The following is a 22,117-nucleotide window of genomic DNA, read 5'->3' as shown; positions in this document are numbered from 1 at the left end:
GATGCTCTCTGTAGGTAGTTGCGGCAAGCTGCTTGAGAGTCCGTGAGAACTGTCAGCGACCTTCGTTGCCTATGGCCGAGGGCAAGAGCGAGCGTGATGGCAGTTTCTTCAGCTTCGGTGATGTTGTCGCACCGCACGGAAGCGCTGGTACGTTCTGTGAGTGTGTGGTCCACGACTGTGGCTACATCCTTATTGTATGCATGGCCGTAGTTGGTGGCGTCAACATAGTACGTAGTATTCTTGTGTGCATAAGTTCGCCCGAGGGCTTCCACTCTGGTTTCCCGCCGGCCCTGATGTAGTCGGGGATCCATATTGCGGGGGATGGGAGCAATCTTATAAGTGGCACGAAGTTGGTCCAGAATGGGCTTGCGACGAGCTGCATCGTGAAACCGGATGATGTAGCCAAGGCGTAGGAGCAGGTCGCGGCCGGTAGGCGTTTGCGTGAGCCGTTGCAGTTGTGTGTCGTGTTGTGCTTCACAAAGTTCTTCAAAGGTGTTGTGTAGGCTCAATGCGAGGAGCTTGCTAGAAGGAGTACCCGGTGGTAGCTTGAGTGCCGCTTTCTAGGCCTTGCGGAGCATGGCGTCTACTTGGCCCTGTTCGCTTTTGGTAAGGCGTTGGTAGGGCAAACTGTATGTCACCCTACTGACCACGAGGCTACGTATGAGTTTCATTGTGTCCTCATCGCGCATGCCATGGCGACGAGTGGCTCCCGAGATATCATTCGGGCCACTTGCAGTGTAGTGGTGCGGAGAAGGAAAAGTGTGTGACTTACATGGCGGTTCGGCTGTATCCACGAGCCTAATATCCAAATGGTGGATTTCTCTGGGATTTTTTCGCCAGCAAGGACGACCTGGAGGCCGCAGCCTTGGTTGTTCTGCGCCGATGGTGGGAGCTTGCGTCGATAAATTCGAGAAGCTCAGATTTTGCTGTTGCACAGGCCAGGCCTCGTGCCAGCGCGTATTGTTCGACGCATGTGGCTGCCTGCTGCAGGTTATATTCTTTTTCTCCAAGGAACCCCCTCGTGGCCCAGACGGTGATATCGTCCGCATACATGGCGTGATGGATGTCATCGATGCGGTGGAGTTCATGTGCCAGGCCAACCATAGCTACAATAAAGAGTAGCGGGAAAATCATTGAGCCCTGCGGGGTGCCCTTATTCGGAACCCTCATAAAATGTGACCGGATGGAGCCGAGACCGACTGCGGCAGTGCGGTGGGACAAGAAGGCGTGAACATAACTGTAGACGCGCTGCCCACAATGAAGAGCCTCGAGGCCCTAAAGTATGGCCTGGTGGCTAACGGTATCAAATGCGCCCTTAATGTCTAAAGTCAAGATAATGTTTTCTCCTTGCTGGGGAGCGTTATCAATGACTTCTTTTAATTGTAGCAGTACATACTGCATTGAAAGATGTGCCTGGAACCCGCACATTGAGTGCGAGAAAAGGTCATTGTCCTCGAGGTAATCTTACACGCGATTAGTGGTGACGCGTTTGAAGAGTTTACCAAGGCAGGAAGTGAGGGATATTGGTCGGACGTTTTTCATCTGAAGTTTTTTGCCTGGCTTCGGTATCATTAGGACATCCGCGTGCTTCAATTTAGGAAGAAGCGTGCCACGTTACCAATGATCATTGAAAAACGCCGTGATTTCTTGTACCTGATCCTGATCTTGTACCAGGTCCCTGATAAGGGAGTACGTCATTCCGTCTGCCCCAGCAGCTGCGTTGCGATTGCTGCTGCGAATGGCTGCGTACACTTCGTCCACCGTTGTTGGTCGGTCAAGAGTGTCATTGGCACGATCACGATACGCAGCCTGAGATGCGGGTGGGTAGAAATTGCCAAAGCATTTTCGCCGGACTTGATCCAGCAGCTCATCGTCTGTACCCTCAAAGGCGTGTATGAGGCGCATGACTGACTTATTCGTCTCATTTTTGTTCGAGTGGGGTCCATCAAAGCGCGCTCAATGTGCCACGTGCAGGCCGTGCCCAATGAGCCTCGAAGAGAGTCGCTAAACTGGGCCCAATTGAGTCGCGCCAGTTCTGTAGCGTACTGCTCTGCCTGAGTGGTGAGTGCGGCGATGCTTACCTTGAGGCGACGGTTATGTTTTTACGTCGTCCATCTGCGGATGAGGCTCCTTCGGGCTTCCCACAGATGTAGCAGATGGCCGTCCACTTCCGGCAGTGCAGGTGTTCTGTTAATGGTGGTGGTCCAACGCTCTAGAATTTCTTTAGGTTGGGTGCACCAGTTGGTGAGGCTTGTGAGGCTGTCGAGTGCATGTTCGCTTTCACGACGAAAGGCGTCCCAGTTTGTGATGCGTGCTTCTCCAATAGATCGACACGCTGCGCTCTCTGTAACTTTTGTGCGGAGCATTCTCCGCACAAAAGTTACAGTTGTCGCTGCCCAAGGATTACTGAAGGTTGTCCCAGTTATAGTTTGCACGGCCACGGGCGAAGGTGAGATCGGGGCAAGCGTCCCTGCACACACTGTTGCCGATCCGGGTAGGGAACGCGGGATCCGTAGGCAGTTCAAGCCGAAATTTTTCAGTGGCAGCCGCAAGCTGTTTGCCTTTGAAATCCGAATGGTTGTAACCCCAGCGTTCGTCGAGAGCGTTGAATTCGCCGTGCAGTAAGAGATCTTTTCCCTTGGCCAATCTGCAGGCACCTTGGACGAGGGCATGGAAATCAGTAGTTTTTTGCTTTGGGGCCCTATACACGTTGACAATTATGATACTTCGCTTCTCTCCTTTCTTTTTTTGCCTGAGAACTAGCTCCACAATCACATGTTCTATGTTGGTGTCTGGGATGTTGTCTAAGCCAACTGCGGTTAGTGCTTTGTCAATCAGGATGGCCGCTTTGTCCTGTGTTTGACTATTATAGGACTCATAACCTGAAAATATGGGTGGCGTTCCGGGCTCCTGAAGCGCTATGACATCTGGCCGAGCAAGGTGTGTGTTGATGTACTGTTGGAGGAGGCTCCGCTATCTGCGGAAGCCGTGGCAGTTCCATTGCCAGACTACTAAATGTTCGCCAATGAGTGGGGCTGTGCTGCCCATGGTTAATTCGTTGAGTGGAAAGACGTGGGTATCGGAATCTCTGCTTGCGACGCCGATGTAGGAGTGAGGGTGAGGGCGCTGGATGTCAATGCGGGGGTAGCGAGAATTTCGGAGGCATGTGATTCTAATCCTAGTCTATGGTAACCTTGATCTCTCGTGGCGTGCGAGCTACGAGTGGCCCTCTTCCTGCGTATGTTTTCGCCTGTTTCAGCAATTTGATTTGCGCCTGAAAGCGTGTCTCGAGAGAGTCGAGGCGTTCTCCGAACTGCGTGAATACGGCACTGAATTGTTGCGATAGCTGCTGCGCGAGCGTTGAGCGCATTTTTCGTAACTCTTCACGTGTGACTGTGGTGCCCGACGCAGCAAAAATTGATAGCGCCGTTTTAGGGACTTTCTGTCTCTTGGGGGAGGTTGCGGGGTTTTCTTCGGGGGAGACGGGTGGCGATCCAAGACGGCCGCCAGCTCCTGTTTGAGTTTTATGTTTTCCGCGAGAAGGTGTTCGTATTCGGTGGACAGGGTATTTAGTGGAGCGATGGGAGGATCTACATTTGCTGACCAACTCACCTTATTGTCGGCACCGGCTGATGGAGTGAGATTGGGCTTCTCATTATCTTTGCTGGAGGCGTGCTGAGACTGTTGACGGGCGGGTGGCTGCTGGTGCTGCTGTCCCTTGGTCATCTGGTTCTTCGGATGCTGTCGCTGCTGTGGTTGCTGCTGTTGGCCAGGTTCCACAGAAGGGAGGGGCGGGAAGGACTGTAACCTCGAGCGTGAGCGGGAGTGGCTGCATCAGGTCTCGTTTTCCTTGCTGAACCACCTGCGTTTGGGAGTGGGTGGGTTACGATGGGGGTTGCGGCCCCTGGCTGGTGCTGCTGGTTGAGGAGGTGGTCGTGGGCGCGAGGCCTTCAGTCTCTGAGAACACTCTTTGGCGCCCTTTACGTGGGCATCTCCACACAAGTGACATTTGGGAGCACAGGGGTGACCCTCAACGGCATCGAGGATACAACACTGCCGACACACAGGAGTGTTTGGCGTGGGGCATACGTGTGCGCGGTGCCCCGGTTGTAAGCAGACTTGGCAGGCTTGTCGCGTCGGCTTGTACGGGCGGCAGGTCACCTCCCCACCGTAATACAGTACATATCGGGGCAGAAGGGGGCCTTCAAAAGTGATCACGGCAGATTTGGTAGCACCAAGCATTCGTGCACTGTGCACTGTCACTCCCTGCGTGCGCACGCGGAGGTTGGCGGTGAGTTCTTCTGGAGTTGTGCCAGGGTCTATCCAATGAATAACTCCCCGCAAGGTGCCCTCATTGGCCGCCACATAGGTATTGAATTCGTAGGTCTTCCTCTCAAGCATGAGGGTGGTGATCCGACGAAGAAATTTGGCCGTCTCAACATGTGACGTGCTGGCAATAATGATGTTCGACATGGGGCGAGTACGTATGATGAAATGATCACCGTACAATGTTGTCGAGAATTGCCCGCCACTGCTACGGCTCGGGAGATTTGATGCGTAGTGAAGTTCCGAATGGCCAGGCCCTTTTTCGGGCGCATGATGATCTTTATGTCCGTGCGTGGAAGCGGCGGCGGCTTCCGTCGTAGCTGGCGCGGCTTCATCACGTGTGGTGGTGTTCGCGCCGGTGCGACGTTGGCCGCATCTGCCTGCAGCACCGGCTGGCTGCATCAATTCCGCTAGATCTTTGTCGAATTTTTTCTGGTGTTGACGCTGGCGACGGGAAAGCGCCAGTTTCGAGTTGGCGTCCGTGTCGCTCGCCGGTCCGAGCGATGCAGACGATGTGGGATGGTGCACGGCAACTTCGTCTTCGCTTGCCAAAGTGAGCTCATCGAGGTCGAGAGATTCCGTGTTAACATAGATGTCATTGGGGCTGAATGCAGGTTGAACGCATCCGGTAGTAGTCACGTCAGCAGTTAGCGTAGTGCTAGCGTCCATATTGTTGACGAAGGGGTCCCGCCGTTAGGCCAAGTCACCCGTACTCGCACAGGCGAGCTGGGTCGAGGCTTAGGTCCAGCGGCCCAGCGCTCACATGCGTTCTTCTGAAGGCGATAGAGAAAAATGGAGATGCTCTACAGCCTCCGGAAGGGTTTGCGGTTCCCAGGACAGTTAAAACTTGATGATCCGACACAGTGTCGGCGACGATATCGGAGTAATCCGGTCAACGAGAGCACACGTTCGGTGGAGCATATGCGACGCGCGTCCACTCGCTCCGGCGTCCAAACGCCGAACCTCACCATCGAGATAGAAGATGTTTGTTTTGAAATATTTTGAAAAATATTCATTAAATGTTGATGCGAAATGTGGAAAGCAATTACAGAGCAATGCCTGCCCTGATGGTTGAATTTGCCCAGGCATCACTTTGGCCGCCTGGTCATATGATCTTTTTGCTATAAAGATTGACTTCCAATGAATGAAGCATGTTTCAAATAAATAGACGTTCTTATATTTGGTTTCACCCTCGGAAAAAAGCGTCGTGGATCTCAAGAAGTATTTCAGTCTAAGCGGATTCGAAGCCTGTACTTCCCATAAATCCCAAGGACGTACAAGAGCCACTGAAGCAGCCCGCCTAGACACTAGCGCCAGATTTTTCTCTAGGCATTATTGTAGGAAACTCTTTGCTCTAGCGCATACGTCAGCGGGGTAATAACGCTGGTTGTGTGTTTGGCGTACAACGATGGGAGAACGCATCGAGCGTCTATACGAGGGCTCCGTTGCTCACGTAGCGCTCCATATTAAATGCGAAGCGTTTATTAGCGAACTTCGGCGACCTTGAGCGTATCTATCTATCTATCTATCTATCTATCCATCTATCTATCTATCTATCTATCTATCTATCTATCTATCTATCTATCTATCTATCTATCTATCTATCTATCTATCTATCTATCTATCTATCTATCTATCTATCTATCTATCTATCTATCTATCTATCTATCTATCTATCTGTCTGTCTGTCTATCTATCTATCTATCTATCTATCTATCTATCTATCTATCTATCTATCTATCTATCTATCTATCTATCTATCTATCTATCTATCTATCTATCTAGCCGCCTACGACGTTTAGCACTCCTGGACGTTTCGATAATGTTATCAATACGAAACATGGTATGTCATAACATTACTGTATGAAGAACATATTTCACTAGTCATAACATGAAAACTATGTCATCTATGTCATGAATGCCATCATTTACATTTATGGTCCTGCAGCTCTTGCGGTGGTTCTGTTCCCATAAAATGTTGCAAAATTAGTATGGTAAGACATGATTGCATGGCGAACCCAAACTACAGACCATAACATAAAAATCATGACATGCCTGTCCTATAACAACATGACTACATGTCATGCTTATGATGCGCTCGCGGCCGTTGCACTAGCATCACATATACCAAATTTAGTATTACAGTACGTGAATGGATATCGCATGTATGTGACTGGTGAAAACATTATAATCATGAGATGCTTGTCATGTAACAACATGACTACATGCCATGCTCACGATACGCTGGCAGCCTTTTCGGTAGCTTCACTTATGTCAAATTTTGTATTACGGGACGTGAATGGATGATGAAGGTATGATAAGGTGCAAACATGACAAACATGAGAATTCTCTCATGTAACAACATGACTACAAGTTAAGCTCAAGATGCGCTCGCGGTCTTTTCGCTAACTTCACATGTACCAAACTCGATGTCACACAACGCGAACGGACGACATAGATAAATGACACATCCAATTATGATAGTCATGACATGCGTGCCATGTAACAACATGACTACATGTCAAGCTGATGATGTTATCACGGCCGTTGGCTAGCTTCACGTATGCAAAATTCGGTATTACGTGACGTCAATAGATGACGAAGGTATGTGACTGGGCAAACATGATAATCATGAGATAGGTGTCATGTGAGAGTGAGTGAGAACAACTGTATTAGGTTATGCGAGAACATGACTACATGCCATAGTCAAGGCATCAATAAGTTTTGACGTGACGTGGTGCGCGTACTCGCCGGCGTTCATTTGGTCGCGTCACGCCGACGTTGGCACGCCAGGCGGCGGTCCTTCGATATATTCGCAGAGGCGCGCCGCGCTGCGTTGCTTTGACGCATGCGCTTTACTGTGCATCTGGCGTTCCTCCATCCCAAAAAGAGGCAGACGCAGTGCTGTCTGGTTAACGCAGCGGCGCCAGATGCAGCAGGTCGCATTTCGCGCCGGTTACTGCCGGGCCACGTCGACAGACGCTGGTCGCGCCTGGCTTAAGACTATAGAGTGCTCGCGTTTTTCTAACGTAGCGTCGCTGTGGCCAGCGTGCGGGCGCGTGAACACTACAATGGAGTATATTTGGCCCTTCAAAGTGCGCTTGCGACCGTTTTACTAGCTCCACATATATTAATTTGGTATCGTGTGCCGTGAATACGCCACGAAGGTAAAGGACTCATCGAAACACAATAATCATGACACAGAAATTACGTAAACCATCATTTACATCCACCTCGTAACGTTTTGTTGATTTTCATGTGACATATCAAAATTTCTCAATCGTGCTTCGCATATCATCGATTCCCACTGTACGTGGGACCTGCCACTTTCTATTTATGTGTTTCCGCTGGGAAAGTGTGTCTTCCTACCAAAAAAGTGACGCCAAACGATTTGTGAAGTTCAGGGAAACATTTGGGCACCAAAGAAGTGTACCTCCGACGAATGCACGGATCGCAGACATCCGAAAAGACTCAGCTCAAATGGTAGACTAGCTGCGTCAAACGCCATCTTAGCGTGGCAGCTCCGACGACATCATCAACTACGCAGCTTTCTGCAGGAGAAATTGAGCAACAGGCCATTTCTTTGACACCACCATCGACAGCAAGCACTTCCACTGCGTGCGTGTTGATCTTATTAGACCATTTCCTTCTTCTCTGACTGGAAACAATTGGATAGGCGTAGCCACTGACTACGCCACAAGATACGCTATCACACAAGCGCTACTGACAAGCTGTGCCACCGACGTTGCGGATGTATTGCTTCGGGACGTTATTCTTCACCATGGTACTACTCAACAGCTGCTGACCGATCGTGGTGACTCACTTCTTTTCAAAGTAGTAAGCGGCATCCTTCGCTTGTGTTCGACGCGTCACAAGCTCACTTCAGCCTACCACCTGCAAACAAATGGTCTTAGCAAGCGCCTAAATTGAGCCTTGAAAGTAATGATACCTTCCATGCATGTTTCCAAAGATCTACTATATTGGGATAGTAATTTGCTTATTTGAAATTCGCGTACAATATGTCACGCCACGACACCGCTGGCTTCTTTCCCTTCTATTTGTTTTTCGGCTGATATCCAGCGTTACCCTTCGAGACTTTTCTCCTATCAACTACACAAACGGTTACAGAGTACGCCCGGGATGCTACTGCTCTAGCTCAAGTGGCCCGCAAATTCGCAAGGAAATGTCTTTTTTGGCTTGCAGCTCTAGCGGATTGCCCGCTACGATAGCCAATAAAGAGTTGTTTTCTACTGCCCTTGTTCATTGGTTCTTTTCTGGGCACCATGCCGCCAAGTTTCGCTGTCTTCGAAGGTCATATCTCGCTTCTCGGGGCCTTACAAGATTTTACGCCAGCTCTCGGAGGTCACATATGAGATCGCTCCGTTCGAGAGTCAGTCATCGTCATCCGCACCCGCCACTGACGTCGTCAACGTGTCCCGTCTCAAACCATGCATCTCCGCATAAGGTCCTACTTTACCTTAGGTGCCGTCATGGCACTGCCGGTGGCAGTGGGTGATATGTTACACGACATCGGCAACGAGAGAGTGTCAGGTAGACGATGACGACGAAAAATGTGATCGCAGTCTTGTTGCTGTTCATGTTGCTAAAGTACCTTGGTGGCAGCTGCCTCTGAATCTCTTGTATATTTTGTAGTAGGTAGCCGCCACTCATTTAGTCCTTGGATTGACCGCTCGGCGATGGTACTTGTCTATGATAAATATATAGGAAAAAAATTGGCAGAACCCACGTACATTGGGAATCGACGATATGCGAAGCACGAAAGACAAAGGTTGATATGTAATTTTAAATTAAGCACAACGTTATGAGGTGCAGGCAAATGATGCTGTATATAACTTCCGTGTCATGATTATTATGCTTCATGTGTCGTCTACACCCTTCATCTATTCACGTCGCGTGATACGAAATATAGTATATGTGAAGATAGCGAAACGTCCGCGAGCACGCTATGAGCGTGGTATGTTGTCATGTGTTACATGGCGCACGTGTCAGGGTTATGATGTTTGCTCCAGTCTTATATTTCGTCATTATTTGACGCCAGGTAATACCAGAATCGGTTTATGTGGAGCTAGCAAAACAGCCGCGGGCGCATCATGAAGGGCCCAATATACGCCAATGTAGCGTACACGCACGCGCACGCTGGCCAGTGGCACAGTGACGCTACGTTAGCAAAACGCAAGCACTCTATATTCTGACGCAAGGCGCGACCGGCGCACCCAACATCCGTCGGCGTGGCCCGACGGCAAGCGGCGTGAAATGCGACATGCTGCATTTCGTGCCGATGCGTTACCCAGACAACACTGCGTCTCCCTATTTTCGGGAAGGAGGGATGCTGGACTCGCTGCAACGCGCATGCGTTAAAGCAAAGCAGCGCGGAGCTTGCTTGCGAGTATATCGCAGGACCGGCCCCTGGCGTGGCAACGCTGGCGCGACGCAACAAAACGCATGACGGCGAGTACGCGCACCGCGGTACGTCGAAATGTATTGGCGCCTTGACTGTGGCGTGTAATCATGTTGTTATATCACACGCAACTCATGTTTGTCATTTTCGTACAAGTATCATGCCTTCGTTGTCCATTTATGTGCCGTAATTCGAAATTTGTCATGGGTGAAGCAGGTGACACAGCCGTCAGCGCATCATGCGCGTGGATGTAGTCATGTTCTTACATATGATGCATCTCATGATTATCATGTTTGCACCAATCAAATACCTTCGTCATTCAATCACGTACCATCATACCAAATTTGGTACACGTGACGTTAGCGAAATGGCCGCAAGCGCATTATGAGCGTGGCATGTAGTCATGTTGTTACATGACACGCATTTCATTATTTTCATGTTAGGATGCGTCGCTCGTGTTCGCCATTCAATCATGTGATACTATACCAGTTTCGCAACATGCTAACGAAACCACTGCAATAGCTGGAAGATCATAAAAAATAATTCATGACGTTTATGGCATAGTTTTCAATATTATCATGTTATGACGAGTCGAATATGCTTTTCATACAGTCATGGTATACCATACGAAGTTTGGTATTGATACCACTCTCGAAACCGCCAGGAGAGCTAAAAGTCGGAGGCGGCTAGACAGATAAATATGCTCAAAGTAGCCGCAGCTCACTAAGAAATGCTTCGCATATAAAAGATGCGAGATGACCGTACTTTAGGTGTTCACTAGATGGTTGGACAGACGGACATGGGGATGCACATCCCGATGCACGGATGGACCCATGGAAGCAAGGGTGTGTAAAGAGACAAAGAGAGAGACAGACAGCCGCACGGACGAAGGAATGAACAAACGAATAGACGAATTCCTGGATTGACGCACGGATGAACGGATGGGCACACGAACGGTCGCACGGATGACTGACACATGGACGGTTCCGCTGATGGACGAACGCACGGAATAACGTTTCGCCCCACTCATCATCATTTACTTCACGGATTTGCTGTGATTTTTTATTCTCTCGGTATGTGCGCGCGGTTCTCAACCAGTGTTCTTACACTGTGATTACGGCGTTTTTACGGGACGATAAGCATCTCTTGAAGGCCGAATTATTAGAGCGCCAGTCCTTACAAGCGCGAAGAATAAACAAGACAGAGACAGCACTGTTGCTTCGGGCTCGCTGTTCTGATTTCACTTTGTTCTTTTTTTCTCTTCCCCGATCTAGCTTCTCGGGCACTGAAGCCCCGATGCCGCTGCTGGTGGTCATCACTAGGCCATGACTGTGCACGCGGAGAGCTGGTGACAGTGCTTCAGATGGGAGGGGTTGGCAGCATCGTGGTGGTCGGCTACGACCACCTAGGAAGTCTGTCATTATTGGCTCTGGCAGCCGACGCTGGCTATGTCGCCTGGGTCGTTCACCTCGTCACGGTAGAGACTGGATTCTGGTAGGTTCCTTTCCTGATAATGACTTCGGGGGACGACATTGACTGTGTCGTGGCGGTCTACAACTTTGGTCACTCTGCGACTTTTCAGAAAAAGCAGTTCGGGGTCGACGTTTCTTTGATGGACGGAAGAGGCAGCCTGGTGGTACTCGAAGTCTTTTACAGTGATGTAATTTGGAGTGCGATTTTTTTAGGATAAATCTGGCCGGCGGTCCTGACTGGATCGACATGGCCGCGCATTTATCGCGGAACGCTTGGCTTTGTCTCGCCCCATCTTGAAAGACAGGAAACCAACTAGTGAATCCAGCAATGTGACACGTAGCTCACTATGTGGCTGTCTGCGTATTTTGCAATGGGGCGAGAGGTGGCTGGGTGTCGTATTCGGGGTTCTGCGTCAGCGTAGGAATAAGTTCACGCGCTGACCTGTGACGTGGCTGATGCTTTAGCAGAATTTTTGCTGTTGGTCTCTTTGGCGTCCTCAAGTTAGCAATCATTGAAGCCTCACTGTGCAAAGGCGGGTGATCATCGTTGGATGCCATTGCAACAGTGGACTTGGGCTTCACAAGAAGTTGTTCGATATTATTGATGCCAGACTTCACACAGACCTTCTGAAAAGTATTTTTTGAGGGAGCCATTAGGGCTCTTACATTGAGACAACGAATGCGTCACACGCTTATCCACATCTGTCTGTTCAGAGCTGAGGTCGGCAGAACCTGCGAGACACACGTACAAGGTGATGAAATGTCTTCTGAAAACGTGGGCTTGTGCATCCAAGTGCTCAAGTGATGGCGAGCATGGGTACAGATTTCACGATCGATATAGATGCGAAAAGCTATCGGCCATTGGCAAGGGTGTTCTGCTACTGGATGCAGATGCAGCGTCACAGCATGGCTTCAGTACTGTGTCGTTACATGTCCTGGCTGTGTAGCCTGCGAGCTGCAGGATGCAGTTGTAGCCTCGAGGTGGAGCGCTACTTAAGGCCCATCCTCGGGGAAGGTTAAATTGTACTCGCTGGAGTGCCAGGTAATCCAGGAAAAAGCGGCAATCAGGGCTGCACTCTATTCTGCCGCGGATTGCTGCCTTACGCTTTTGTACCTGTGCTATCCCGGGGCACTGTCTAGTAGGCGATTTAGACATGAATCATGAAGCGAAGTCGGGCGAGGGTCTTCTGCAGTGGCGCTGCGCTCTCTGATCAACCACATGGGGAGCCGGTGGCAACGATCGTCAGGAAGGCGCTGACAGCTGGGCTCACTGTGGCGATCATCATCTAAAAGAGCTTGAAAAGCACCTGAGAGCTAAGGTGACTATGAAGTCCTGAGTGAGAGCGCGTTGAAACGGGAAGCGTGAACAGCGTTCCCGGGAAACAGGAGGCTGTGTGTCATGTTCACATCACAGGGGTACTCCAAGGAAGCCTGAATGGCGTCCCTTCAATGCTCGCTTGTTTGAAGAGTTTTGGACACAGGATATATGTCATGGGAATCGTACGCGTCGTTTCTGGACGGCAGGAGCCCGTGCGCATCCGCAGACGAGGGTGGTAGGAAAGGTCTTGGGAGGTCGTACCTCGTAACCACCAAGAAAGCAGTGATGCCGTCCGCGGAGGATGCGATCAGTAAAAGCAGCAGTGGTCGTGTAGCGCAGCCCACGACTGAGGAAGAATAGTCAGCGTTGCTGGATAGAAAGACTTGCGCTGCCGATGACCCGCGAAATACAAGTGGCTTCATCCGCTAGGTGCGGTCGTCGAGCTGCGCCATTGTGCAGAATAAACAAGACAGAGACAGCATCCTGGCTTCGGGCCGGCTGTTCTTATCTCACTTCGGTTTTCTCCTCTCTTCCCCCTGCTAGCTCCTGGCGCACCGGGGCCCCTATGCCACTGCTCTTGGCCATCGAACTACTTTACTGCACGTGTGCCGGTGTACTCTGCTGCATTCGCCCACAAGGACCCTGGTTGAGTTTGTACTTTGCCAGATATCCCACTCCAACAAACATGTAGCTTGTGACATGTTGAAGTGAAGAACGCATTTTCATTACTTTGCTCCGGGTTACCAAAGCGGCTACTCAGGCGCTCCGAAGGCGTAATTGTATGCATCTCCCCAGGGTTATCATCTCCAATGCAAGTCGAAGCGCAACCTCTGGAGGGTGGACAAGCCTCTGAACAAAACTGGAGCAGTGTGCGAAGATCATTTTGAGCCCAGATATATCCTGCGTGATTATGTGCACGTGATGAATGGCAGTAAAGTGATCATTCCCCAAAGAAAACCATCATTGGTTTCTGAACCTGGGCTAACGCGTTTTTAAGGTTGTACACGAATTAACTAGCCTGGTAATTTTACGTTTACATAAACCAGAAAGCAAATCCACGTTAGAAGTAATTACATCCGCAGCTCTACAAGAGTCCGCAACTGCTCGACAACGCAGCGGAAGCTGGCATGAATGGACGATTGAATGCATGTTGTTATTTGACACGCATCGCATGCTTGTCATGTTTGCCCTACTAGATACCTTCGTCATCCATTCAAGTCTTGTGATACCAAACTTGTTTAAGTGAAGCTAGCGAAACAGCCGCCAGTGCATTATGAGCATGGCATGTCGTCCTGTGTTTACATGACACGCATCTCATGATTATTAAGTTTGCTGCAGTCGCATACCCTAGTCATCTATTCACGTACTGTAATACCCAATTTGGTAAATGTGACGCTAGCGAAACTGCCGCGAACGCATCTTGAGTGTGGCATGTAGTTATGTTGTTACATGTCAAGCATGTCATCATTTTCATGTTAGGATCTGTCGCTCATGTTCACCATGCAATCATGCCATACAATACCAGTTTTGCAATATGCCATGTGAACGAAACCACCGCAAGAGCTGGAAGATTGTGAAAGTAAATCACGATGTTCATAACATACATGACATGATTTTCATGTCAAGACTACTCAAATATCCTCTTCATACAGTCATGTTACACTCCAACGCAAAAGGGTGTTAAAAGGGTGTGTATTTCGTCCTTTCGGGGACTAATGGACTGCCACAACCATAAATCTCTTTATTGAATAACGGCACCGGGTCGAACAATAAGTCGTCACAGACAAGCTCAAGTGACTAACATTTACTCCTCGCATTTACACCTTAGTGAGTGACCGTTAGTTCCACAATTCACCTCAAAGAACTAACATTTAGTCGTCACATTTGCACCTTATAGGGCAACTGTTAATCCCCACATATACACCTTACCGGGCAACCGTTAGTCCTCACACTTGCACTTCACCAGACGAATGGTTGATTCACTTAAATACTCCAATCGGATGAACTTTTTATCCCCGGTTCAAACATTGTTAATTTGTTTATTTTCCCTCATACCAATACTTTTTTCGCCTGTTTTTCTGCGCAGTTAGCAACAAATATTGCAAAAAAAACACGCGAAAAAGTAGTTAGCCATCTCTGTGTAACTGCTTTCGTAGTCACGGCAACAACGAAAGACAAGAGCGAGACATCGAAATCTTTTAAATGCGAAGCATTTCTTAGTGAGTTTCGGCGACTTTAAGCGTATATATCTATTTATCTATATATCTAGCCACTTAGGACTCTTAGCTCTCCTGGCTTTTTTGGTAATGGTATCAATTCAAAATTTGGTGTGACATAACATGACTGTATGACAAGCATAATTGACTAGTCATAACTTGACTATCATGATATGTATGTCATGAATGTCATTATTAAAATTTCAAGGTCTTACTGCTCTTGTGGTGGCCTCGTTCACATAATACGTTGCGAAATTGTCATGGTATAACGTGACTGCATGGCGCACACAAGTGAGACTCAAACGTGGAAATCACGACATGCATGTCAAGTAAGCCATGATTCATGACTACGCGCCACGCTTAGGGTACACTCGTAGTCGTTTTGCTAGCTTCACATATACCAAATTTGGTGTTACGGGTCGTGAATAGATGAGAAAGGTATGTGACTGTTGCAAACATGGTAATCATGAGATGCGTGTCATGTAACAACATGACCACATGCCAAACTGATGATGCGGTAGTGGCCGTTTCACCAGCTTCACATACACCCAATTTGGTTTACGGGATGTGAATGAATGACAAAGGTATATGACGGGCTCAAATATGATAATAATGAGCCGCGTGATATGTAACATGACTGCATGCCACACTCTTGATGCACTCATGGTCGTTTCGCTAGCTTCGCATACACCAAATTCGGTATTGCGTGATGAGAATGAATGACGAAGGTATGTGACTGGCGCAAACATGATAATCATAAAACGCGTGTCATGTAACAACATGACTACAGGTACACTCATGATGCGCTCGTGGTCGTTCGATAGCTTCACATACACCAAGTTTGTATTAAGGACGTCAAATGATGGCGAAGGTATGTGACGGTTGCAGACATGATTGTCTGGAGAGGCGTGTCATGTAACAACGTGACTACCTGCCACACTCATGATACGCTCATGGCTGTTTCGCTAGGGACACTTATGCCAAATTTGCTATGACACCGCGTGAATGGATGACGCAGGTACGTGGCTGGTGCAAACATGGTAATGATGAGATGCATGTCATGTAAGAACATGACTATGTGCCACACTCAAGGCATCGAAACACTTCGACGTGACCCGGCACACGCGCGCGCCAGCGTTCGTTTCGTCGCGTAAAGCTGGCGATGCCAAGCCAGGCGCTGATCTGCCTGGCGTATACTCGCAGGCACGCAGTGCGTTGCTTTGATGCATGCGCGTTTGAGCGCACACGTCGTCCTTCCGTCACTAACCTAAGCAGACACGGTGCTGTCTCGGTAACACCGTCGGAGCGAAATGCTGCATGTCGCGTTTCGAGCTGGTTGCCGCTGGGCCTTGCTGACAGACGCTGGTCGAAAGTAGTGACAGACAATACAATTCTCGCGTTTTGCTAGCATAGCGTCGCTGCGCCCAGCGTGGGCGCGCGTCAACTCAAGTGCACTCGCCTCCATTTCGCTAGCTTCACATATACTAAGTTTGGTATGAGAAGACGTGAATGGACGACGAAGGATGTGACACGTTCAAACATGATAAGCATTATAGTCGGGTCATGTGAAACATTACTAGATGCTACCATCATAGCGTGTTCGCGGTGGTTTCACTAGATGCAATATACCAATTTCGTTACGAGGTGACGAGAATAGATGACGAAGGTAAATAAGACGTCTGAATGTGATAATCACTCTATGAAAGTGACGTACGGGATCATTTACCTCCACCTCGTATTGTTGCGATGATTTTAAAGTGACATATCAAGCTTCCTCACGCGTGCTTCGCATATCAGCGATTCCCACAGTACGTGGGATCTGCCAATTTTTCATTTCTCTACATACACATGAAGTTTTTTCATTCTTTTAAGTGAAATCACGGTAAAGTTCACAATTCCAGTCTCGTTGTCACATCTTGTTCCCTTCTTGTGGAGCTCCTCCGACGGAAGCAATAGGCGACAGGCTATGCAGACGTCAGCGCACGCAGCCTTCTGCCTGTTGTGTGTCCACGGCTGTACGTACAATAAGATTGTAAAAGTAGTTAGATGCACGTGACAAAAGACGAAGATGCATGCATAGGACAAGTACGTGCAAGTTATTATAAAAACATGCATGTCAATTATGACCACAAATAACTTTCCCTTCACAGCTCACACAGCGCTTTTGAAGCTGCTCTGACGAAAGAGATGGATGACAGGCATCGCAGACGCCAGCGCACCCAGAGCCTTCAGCGCGGTGTGTGCCCACGGCTGCACAATAGGTATGGAGAATAGTGAGTCAGACATGGCAGAGTATGAATATGAATACGAGTAAGGTGAAATAAAAACATACGTGACATATGACATGCTAATAATTCCACCGTGATGTCACACATTGTGAGACTCATTTAGATTCCCGTAGCGCAACAGCTTAGGAACGGCGGCCGCAGTCACAACTCCGTGAACCACCGCGCCGCTAACAAGTCGACGAGTCCTAAGCGAGCGACGTCGTTCAGCTCGAGCAAGCGACCACGAGACCGAACACGGTGCTGCACGCAGAGTGTCTGCCGCCAGCGAACTTCGAACAGGTGAGCGAGCGTACGCTTGGCCGCCGCCACGAAGAGCGCCGAACTGGTTTGGATTTGGCGCCGAAGAAATCGACGCTAATGCGGCCCTTTTGCACAAGCTCGAGCAAGTGCAGTACGCAAACGTGAGTCTGCCGCCGCGGCTGACTGACGGCGGCGAGCTGCTTGCAACCGACTAACGGGAAAGCCAACTGTAATGATGACCAATTTCCACTGAGTTCCGATGCTAGCGAAAGCCCCGCCAGCCCGTACTGGTGCACTTACAGCGCACGACATACTGCAGCCAAGCTCGTTTTGAGAACGCGCAACGTTGTTTCCATGACTTTCAACACAGCGAAGAGGTCTCAGCCCAATATTGTCAGCACGGAGCTCATCGCGGCGGCGAAGACAGGCGAGCACTCGATGAGCGAGCGTACGGGAGGCCGACGGCAATGACGACCACTTTGCAAGCGGTCGCAAAACACAGGTGAACTGCAGCTACCGAAGCTGACATTCGCGATGCATTTTGTGCGTGTGATATACAACACGATCGAGCCCATTGCCAGCAAGTGCGATTCGTATCGCACATGCGACAAGTGGAGTAAAATAAAGATTGATAACCTACCTGCGAAAGAATCCAGCGCTAGTTTCTGCCCTGAGTCGGACTGAAGTATATATCCGATAGGCCTGTTAATTTCTCAACCGACATATTGGCCTTCCCAACTGTTGCTGTCGTGTATTGGTCGTGACTATCTTGAAGCCAGAGATATAGAACGTGGCGTGGTGACGCGCCGAAACTTGCTCCAGACTTAATGGGTGTAGCTAAACGCAAAATCAACAACCCACGCTCATCCAAGCGTACACACAAGCACCAAGTCGTAATCTTTAGATTGTCGGATCCAGGCAGCCGTGGTGTAGCACTCCGAGCGCGACGCAACGCGAACCGTCGCCAGCGAAATAAAGACTGAGCCAGGAGAGAAGGAGGACGAGTAGTGACCTTGGCAGCGCTCTCAGCGCTGCCTGCATTCCCTGGGCGGTTCATCACTTTGCAGCGTGTTTGGAGACTAAGTGGTTTGCACGTGGCGCGCTTTCCTGTGTGGTTCCTCCTCAGCGGTCTATTCGTTCATCGCGCGGGCCTGTTGGGCTCTGTTACTCCTTTTCGGGTATTTTGGCCTTAGAGTGTATGTCATACCAAATATGGTATTGATACCATTATCGAAATGGCCAGGAGGGCTAAAAGTCGTAGGCGGCCAGATAGATAGATAGATAGATAGATAGATAGATAGATAGATAGATAGATAGATAGATAGATAGATAGATAGATAGATAGATGGATAGATAGATAGATAGATAGATAGATAGATAGATGTACATAAAGTCACTGAAGTTCGCTAAGAAATGCTCCGCATTTAAAACGCGAGCGTCATAGTCTGGCGCTAGGTGCGACTAGCGTCCGTCAGCGTGGCCCTAAGGCTACCGGCACAAAATATGTCATGCTGCATATCACGCCGATAGGTTGCGCAGACAACGCTGTGTCTCTTTCCTTTCATGATGGAGGGACGCTGGATGCGCTGAAACACGCATTGGTCAAAGCAACACAGAGCGGGGCGCGCCTGCGAGTATATGACAGGACCGGCGTCTCGCGTGGCAACGCCGGCGTGACGCGCCGAAATGAACGGTGGCGAGCAGGCGCACCGCGTCACGACCAATGTATTGGCGTCTTGACTGTTGCAAGTACTAACGTTGTCACATGACACACATCTCTAGATTACTATGTTTGCACCAGTCACATACCTTCTTCATCCGTTGGCATCACGTAATACCGAGTTTGGTACATGTGAAGCAAGCGAAAAAGCCTCGAGTGCTTCATGAGCGTAGAATGTAGACATGTTGTTACATAACACGCATCTCACGTTTGTTATGTCTGCACTAGTTTCATAACTTCGGCATCCATTCATTAACCATAAATCTGAATTTGGTATATATGACGCTAGCGAAACAGCCACGAGTGCAACATGAGCGTAAGACGCAGTCATGTTGTTACATGACATGCCTGTCGTGACTTTAAATGCTAAGCATTTCTTGGTGAACTTTGGCGACTTTGGCATATCTATCTATCTATCTATCTATCTATCTATCTATCTATCTATCTATCTATCTATCTATCTATCTATCTATCTATCTATCTATCTATCTATCTATCTATCTATCTATCTATCTATCTATCTATCTATCTATCTATCTATCTATCTATCTATCTATCTATCTATCTATCTATCTCTCTATCTGTCTATCTGTCTACTATCTATCTATCTATCTATCTATCTATCTATCTTTGCACCACGCCACTGTTCAAATAGTATTGAAGGCCCAATTTTTATTTGCTATCCACAGTGAAAAAACGTCCACCTTAAGAGTGGTTGATTCCACCTTCCACCAGTTTGGTGGATTGTGATGCTGGAAATGTTGGTGGCACCTGATGTATGAGAGTGTATGATGGCGTATGATGGAGCGGATGGTGAATGGCGCGCTCCATCCGGCAATGCTGAAGCACGAAGCAGCATCAAAACCACTGTGACGAGGTGCCACTAAAGAAGTAATAAAAATATTTTTATGAAAACCTTATAAAAACCACCCATGAAAAAAGGTGCGTCAGCGTGGAATCCAACCTACCACCTTCGGATCCCCATCTGAGCACTTTAACAACTGCGCCACGCTGACTTTTTTTGCCAGATGCCAATTTAGGGATTGAATAGGTAGTCAACTCACAAACTCACTGTTTAACTTCAGCTCTGTTTGTCGCTTACACGAGACGAATGTGATATGCACCTGGTACTAAAGCTTTCACGTTTGATAAACACACACAGCTGCTGCCAGTGACAATTTCCACTGCAATAATGGTAGCTGCGGTACGTTTTTTTTACAGTTTACAACTGCAAAAAAAAAACAACTCAGTGGACTGAGGAGCAGGTAAAGTTTATCGGCGGTTACTGCCAAGTTTAATATCCGTTTCTCGCCCCTTCCAAACGGTGACTTCTTTTCAGGTTTATGACGCTTCTATGTCCCTTCGATAGATACGCCCACACAGTTTATTGTGATGTTTTTCGCGCAATGCACAGCGCAGTCGTGCCGGCGCGCCGCTATTGCTGTGTCGTTAGGAACAACTACATATCGGCTTGGCCAAAACAAATGCAGTGCGCCAGAAACAGTATGCCATAATATTGGTTTTGTAAGCATACGAATTGACGAGTCTGTGTTCTTGCATAGGAGAAAGTGAAATGCCGGTGAGTGTGACCATCGGCTGGCGGTGATAGGAGGCGTACACTTGGTGGATGTTCTGCAAGCGCGTCGCATTGATGTGTTTCACTTCTTGCACGGACAACGTACACAATAAGAAAGGCTCTATGTAGGGTAAATGTTGCCACAGCTGTGCTGTACTGCAATTTTTACTCGCCGAAATTGTTTATTCTAAAGCCCAAAAGCACTGATAACACTTTTAGGGGCTCGGTTGGTGGGACTAACTTTTGGGGGAAATCACGTTAGACGAACAGAAGGGTGAAAGTCGAAGTTGCTGGGGTTCTTCTCCACGCACGTCCAAAGTGAATGTTTATGCATATTCACATGCGCTTCGTCAATTTAAAAGTACGGCTCACGGAATAGAGTTTGCAAGAATTGCCAGAGTTGCGTTTCTAGCGTGGCGACATCAAGTGACCACTGTGTTCTGCTCGAACATTGAAAGGGGCAATTGCCAACTGGAAATCGCTTATTTTTTAACGACCAAGTGCCAATATAAAACATTTATTGTCACTGTTGACATGTGCACCTTTAGTCCTCGATACATCAGAATATAGAAACACATCACGGATGTCAAGCAGATGTAAGTACTTGTGCGAAACGTAAACATATTCATGGTCGCATATTCACGCCCCACAAAAACAGGAGCGTTATTGACACAACAAGAATAATGAAACTAAACGTGCTCTAAAGCGTATTGAGCAGCGTTAGTTTAATTTCTTTTGACCTTAAACATATATTTCTGCGCACACAAGATTGAAACTCTACAATTAGGTGATTTCACATTCTGTCATGTGTTTTTTATCATGCCATCGTCATCCCCCATGCTTTCATCACGCCACCGTCATACACCTTTTTCACCAAGCCTTCCACCAAACACGTTTTGCCTCGCCATCATCAGCCGGCATTTTCCACCGTCAGAACTGTTGGTTCACCACCACCACCGCCATCTGCCACCAATTTTTCAACACTAGCCATCATTAGCCAGCATTTTCTGTCGTCACGAACTTTGGCTCGCCACCACCACCACCAACTGCCATCCTTTTGTGCACACTAGCCGTCATCAGCCATTATGCCCACTACAGTTTCCACCATATCCACTAACTATTCCACCATATCCACAATTGCTTCTACCATATTCACTAACGATTCCAGCATCCACCAACTAAGAATTTTCAATAGGAATGCCTGGCAAATTCATTTACAGACTCGTTTAAATGTGAATCTGCCAAGCTGGCGACTTTGAAAAATGAGAGATTCGTTAGCTGAAAAGGAGCGGTGCCAAAAAAACTGCCCCAAGGTATTTGCTTCTTTTTTGGGGGCGAGGTTGCAGTAATATCAAACATGGCTCCAAATGAGTACCAGTAACTTTTTTATACGTCTGCAGTCACACTAGAAGCGCGTTTCTTGTGGTATGCACTTCGTGGATGTATCCACTTCACTCGAGTGCATTCAGTAGCGCTCAAGTGCTGTGAGTTGTGACGTCATGATGGTTTTGAACATGTCGATGCACGAAACTCGCCAGCACA

Source organism: Rhipicephalus microplus, unplaced genomic scaffold (genome assembly GCF_043290135.1).
Source record: "Rhipicephalus microplus isolate Deutch F79 unplaced genomic scaffold, USDA_Rmic scaffold_20, whole genome shotgun sequence".
NCBI classification, from domain to species: Eukaryota; Metazoa; Arthropoda; class Arachnida; order Ixodida; family Ixodidae; genus Rhipicephalus; species Rhipicephalus microplus.
The sequence above is the reverse complement of the archived record's forward strand: the minus strand, read 5'-3'. Positions refer to the sequence as shown.